This window comes from Micropterus salmoides, unplaced genomic scaffold, assembly GCF_014851395.1.
Source record: "Micropterus salmoides isolate LMB-PRFRI ecotype aquatic unplaced genomic scaffold, ASM1485139v1 Ms_hic_scaffold_3, whole genome shotgun sequence".
Taxonomy (NCBI): Eukaryota; Metazoa; Chordata; class Actinopteri; order Centrarchiformes; family Centrarchidae; genus Micropterus; species Micropterus salmoides.
In genome coordinates, this window is record NW_024042261.1 from 2,169,127 (window position 1) to 2,175,126 (window position 6,000).

General features: G+C 38.8%; 1 long non-coding RNA gene across 1 annotated transcript; it reads left to right on the forward strand.

Moving 5' to 3' along the window:
* Nucleotides 1-1,982: 1,982 nt before the first annotated feature.
* On the forward strand, nt 1,983-3,860 carry LOC119882785. The gene is made up of 3 exons (XR_005440541.1): nt 1,983-2,076; nt 3,485-3,613; nt 3,817-3,860. It is a non-coding gene; the product is annotated as an uncharacterized LOC119882785 (long non-coding RNA).
* The last annotated feature ends 2,140 nt before the right edge of the window (nt 3,861-6,000 follow it).

Genomic DNA, 6,000 nt, shown 5'->3' on the forward strand with positions numbered 1-6,000 from the left:
TACCATCAGATTTTGCAGGATTCCCATGTACTAAGACAAGTCTTACTCCTCAGTGTTATTTACATTTGTCACAGCAGCATTAGTCCACACCTATAAAATTTAACAACCACTTACATGACAAGATATGGGAACGGCATATCAAATAGCAAAGACTGGGTGGACTTTAATGATAGAGTGGCAGGAAAAGTTTGAAAGCATAAAAATGTAGACAAATCTAGGTGGAAATGGCTGTGTCCCATAGTGATAGATCTGTGAATCCAGGAAAAAAAAACTCTTTTGCTTCTTTGCCTCACAGCACACATTAATCAACATTACTGTAAATGTGCCAGTGTCAGCCTACTGGCTAATTTTCAACTGCAGTCCTTCGGCAAGTTTTTTTGAAACCTTAAAAATGATTGATGGTTCAGGATTAAAACAAAAGTTTCGTAACCTAGATCTGTTGATGGCAAAGTCACAGTTTGTGTATTAGTTACGTAGTGTTGTTGAAATTGCTAATTTAGGTTTAGGACAGAGTCAGATTCAGATTCATTCCTTATTGTCCTCAGTGGAGGAAATTTGTTTTCACAGTCTGTACAAAGAACACCTTCAACATGAATTCTACATACAAACTACATATAGTACACATATACAGACAATGTACACATATCTACACATATAACACAGGAGTGACATCCTTAACTTAGTCTGTGAGTTTAACGCTCTTATAGCGCAGGGTACAAAACTTTTTCCAAAGCGTACCTTTTTGTAGAGCAGCTGTCTGAATCTGAGTTGAGATGTTGTTGACCTTTTACAAAAGCTGAATTCATAAGATTCCATTTGGATGCATATTTTATTCCTCTTTCCATCCCTACACGGGGCATTATGGACATACACTCTGTGGCCACTTTGTGAGTTATACCTGTAAAACCTAATGCAATCCAATTCAATTCTGCCTTTACCAGAATAATAATGTTCAGCCGTTGACTGACACTGTCAGAGGTATTACTTTAACCTCAATAATAAACATAGTTAAAGTTTACAGTGGTGTTATTCTGGACTGCATTATATTGAGAGTATCTGTCTATATATTGTATCTGTCTGACCTTTACACTCTGTCCGTCCAGGTTGGAGACACTGTGCCCATGAAGCAATGTGAGAATTGCCGTTGTAGTAACCAGACAGATGCTAGCAGCAGCTGGCACACAGTAGAATGTCAGCCTAATCCATGTGACACACACTGCTCTCTGGTAAGACTAGTCTCTCTCTCTTGCCCTCCCACCCTCTCACTTACCTACTTTCTAACTCAGACACACAGGCTCATACACTCATTTTTGTCTAATGTTAAGCACAGTCATTGACCACAGTCTCTCCCAAAGATCTGAGTGTCATTGTAACACTGACCTCTTTTTCTATTTTGCCTTATTGTCTGTTCAATCACAAGTTTGAAACTGTTGCAAAACAAAACAATGAATGATGCAACATTCAGTGGGAGGGAGGAGGGAACATTCAGACTACACATACAGTAAGGTGTCATAACAAGAACGTAAATAAGTGTAGTAGTAACAGTCAAAGCAGCTTGTGGGTCTCTGATATTTATGTGTACAGGATATGTATGGTTGTTGAGCGGGCGGCTGTGGCTCAGGAGGTAGAGTGGGATGCCCGTTAGTCGGAAGGTCGGCGGTTCAATCAGGCTGCGTGTCAAAGTATCCTTGGGCAAGATACTGAACACTGAATTGCCCATATCGACAATATCAAAAGAAAATAAAACCAAAACTATTAGGTAATGCAGTCCTGGCCGAAGCATAGTTTTTGAGCATTACTGCTAGAGCAAGAACTGACAGAACTAATTCAAATATGTGAAAGTTACATTTACAGGTACATCTTTGAAAAAGCCATGCTGTAAACCCAGCAGAATACTAATGTCCAAATCCTGACATTGAATAGCCTCATCTAGCTTGATGTTGAGCTGGATTTGTTTTTCTTTGCGTTGCTCTTCAGGGTTATGAGTACAAGATCACCCCTGGCCAGTGCTGTGGGAAGTGTGTCCAAGTAGGCTGCATTGTCACACTTTTGAACAACTCCACATACATGTTAAAGGTTGGTATATGGCTGTGCATGCAATGTGTGTGTTTGTTTTGAAAAAGAGTGAAAAGAGGAGATTTTATGTATCTATAGGGTCACTAAGGTCTCTAACATCTCTACTACAATAATGATCCTAACAGATCACATTGCCTTCATTTGTACAGGTGCACCTATTACTTTGCTATTTCATCATAACATAACATAACATGATGGCAGGTCAAAATAAAACATACCACTGGATGTGCAGTTGAAAAAAGCTGTCATTTGCAGTTGGAGGTGTGACATTACTACAGGTTAAACGAGAGAATCAGATCAAACAGTATTACATCAATAGAATTAATTAGAATTTTTGCTTTTATAGTAAATAGGAAATGTACAGAATGTTAAGGCACTGCCATCTTGGTATTGTGCAATCAAAATGAAGGAGAGAAAAAGTGCTGCTTTGGAACAGACGGTCTTTATCGTCTTCTACTGGCCAACCCATAGGACCTACACAGACATCCAGTTAACTGCACTGGATCCATACCACTAAACTGTCTGAGAACACATGAACAAATTATTATCAAACCATTCATCTCTTCAATACGAAGAGAAAGAGCCCATTTACAGCCCTGTAGGATGTTCTGTTCTCAACTTGTGCACCTGTAAAGCACAGGAGTACTTTTGGTCACAGGAATATTGATCAATATTCACAATTTTAATCAATATTTCAATGTTTTGGAAGCTTTATGTTATTTGGAACGTGGTTATATGGAGAGAAATAGTGTTTTGAAGAAAACCCCCAATACTAGTGAACAGTAAATAAAACATGGAAATTTGCCTGGTATATTTTTGAAAAATTGTGTATTAGTATTAGTTTCTTTTCATCAAATTTACAGTTACAGGTGTATTTTCGGTGTATTAGAAGATATTCAGTTGCATTATAATGAGTTGGATGATGGTTTTGATGGTGATATTGCAATTAAAATATAGATTTTATACCAGGCGAGAATGATTTATTTTGGGTATGTTATTTTAGGCGTTTTTCCAGGAAATAGGTGGTAGTTTCCAAGTGGTTAAACTATTTGTTATGGTCAGAACAAACACTTGATGCTTAACAGTGGATCACTTGAGGTAAAAAATTCAAAACTATTATGATAAATATCTTTTTTCATGCATGAGCAAAATGAAGTAAAATCTTTTTTCAGTCTTTTCCTCAACAAAATAAATATCTTAATAGAAAAATGAAGTATTGGTTCAAATTAATTAAATCAAACATTTGTTATATTGTTATTGAGGAAAAATATATTGCGATAATTGTTTTATATAGTTATCATTATTGCCCAGCCCTACTAACAAAACTAAAGCCATATCAGACATGTTGTTATGGATGAGAGGGATTCATGTCCCAGTCCTTCTGTTATTCTGTTATGTTATTCTTCAGCCCGGCACCACTTGGACACCTCCTTGGAGCCCCTGTCTGAAGTTTGAGTGTGTGAAGATCGCTAATCAGTTCATCACCATTGAGGCCAAGACCGTCTGTCCTCTTTTCAACTCCAGTGAATGCGTACCGGTAGATTGCACACACACACACAAACCATCATCATCCTATTCTTGGAAGATTTGAATAGAAAATACACACATTCACTGATGACATGAGACACAAGAAAGCACTGGAAATAGACTGAGCACACTGCCATCTGCTGTTTAATGAGAAACTCTACAACATGAATACTGATGTGAACGTGTGTGTGTGTGTGTGTGTGTGTCCTGCAGGGAACAGAGACCATAGCTCCAGATGGATGCTGCCATGTCTGTATGTATTGCTTCCATGAGTTTTTCATATCTACTTATTTTTATTCACTCTTCTTACACAAAAGCCCCATGATGTCTATTAGAGCTAACCTCTCACGCAAAAGGACAAAACCATTGTGACCAGTTGTGATCCAAGGTAGAAGGTTGTTTATTTGTCATTATACAGCATAGTAATAGTAGTAAAAATAGTAAAGGTTGCATAACAAAATGATATTTGTAGTTCCTTCATGAAAATATATACAGTTATTTATGTACATTTAAACATGCACGGAAACATCAAGAACATTCTGCAGTGAATTTTTTGAATTTGCATCTGGGCTGAATATAAACAGCAGCAACCAGATTATAGTATGAAAGGTTCATCTTCACAGTAAACAGTCTGACATTTGGGAAACAGAGTCCATCTTGACTGCATTTGAGTCCACCTCCTCTCATCTTGATGGAGTCTTACGCTGACAGCTCGGAACATGGACCACTTGCTGAGTGCTTGATGGGACAGGTCTTTGTAACGATGTGGACACAACAGTCTCTGAATTCCGTTGCTTGGTCAAAATGAGTCCCACTTTGTCCACTTTAGGAGAAGAATTAAGTCCAAGCTGGGCCAACATGGCTCCTCTCCTGGCTCTTTCCTCTTCTATGGCCGGGTGGCTCATGGTCTGCTGCTCTTTAATGTAAAAACCCCATATTTATCTTCCCATGACTGTATTTATGTCAGAGGTAACACGTGTTTCGGCAATAAAGCAAAAAAAAAAAAAAAAAGAGAAAACATTTAAGTGTAGTGAAGTTTGAAGGAGCTAGCGGCTACTGCTTCTACAAGTGCTGCCATATACATTATGAAGATTTATAGTAACTTTTAGAATGTGAATGCGCTACGGCGCTGATCTGGAATCAATTTAAATAGGCCTAGTAAAATAAAATAAAAATCAGTATGTGGCGGGCCACCACAACTAAATGAACGTATAGGAAACACTGCCTTTCCTCAGTCTCTGCTGCTGTAGTGGTCTGGGACCAGGGCGCTCTGTGGATGTAACTGGCACCGGCCGCCGCCGGCACTTGTGGAGCTTCTCAACCCTGAAAACGTTTGAGCACATTTTCGATTCGCCATCAACTTTGGCCTCAAAACCGTTCAAAAGTGTATTTAGTGATTAAATAGTGTACAAATCTTGTAAAAACAAAAGCCGTTCTGCTGTTCGGCTCTTTCTCCGTTTCTTTCCGCTTCTCGCATGAAAGCTTCTTCTTCGTGAGTAGTCTCACAGTCAAGCAGTCATGGCAGACAGTGGAAGCGGTACTGCCCCCAGCACTTCCTGTGATGGGTTGCAGTTAGAAATAAACAAATGTTCCTAATATGAAGATTTATATCTCTCCCTTAAACATCTATCATCTATGTAACGACGCATCGACAATGAAAATTCCCGTTGTCAAATTTTTATAGTTGACGTCGTCGATTATGTTACGCTAATCATTGCAGCTCTGTTATCTAGATGAGATGAATCCTACATTCAAAGCATTATTGGTGGATTGGGCCTCTTTATATATTCAGTAATTGGTTCATGTTTATTTGTATTGATCCAGAGCTGAGAACAAAGAGGTAGAACAGCTTCCTCCTGTTTAGTTAATTGCAGTTTTGGATTTGTTTTACTTCTCAAAACAAACGAAGACGCATGAAAGTGTAGTTGTGTTCGCACCATCATCTTTTGTTTCTGAGTCATTAAATCAACTCAAATGAGATGTTATTCCTTTTTCAACATGAATCTCCTGCCTGCCTCAGGTATTCCCAAGACTCGTCCCTGCACTGTGTCCACCACTGCTGTGCACCTGGAGAGCCAGGGCTGCCACTCCAAAGAACTGGTTAACGTCACATCCTGTAATGGTGCATGTGGTACCTACACCTTGTGAGTCCCTCCTCATGTCATTTTCCTTATGATCATTTCCTGTTGTGCTTTTTTATCACTTTAAAGCGGCGTTTCCATTAAGCTGGGGGAATTGTAAGAGACAGATTAAAAGAGAAAGGTCAAAATCTGTTCCCACAGAACCACAGAATACATTATGCAACTTATCACAGGCTCAGTAGTTCTAGCCATGAGTAGTGAACGGAGAGTTCCCCTTTTAATCATCAATTGTTAAAACTGAAACTGTAGATTGAAA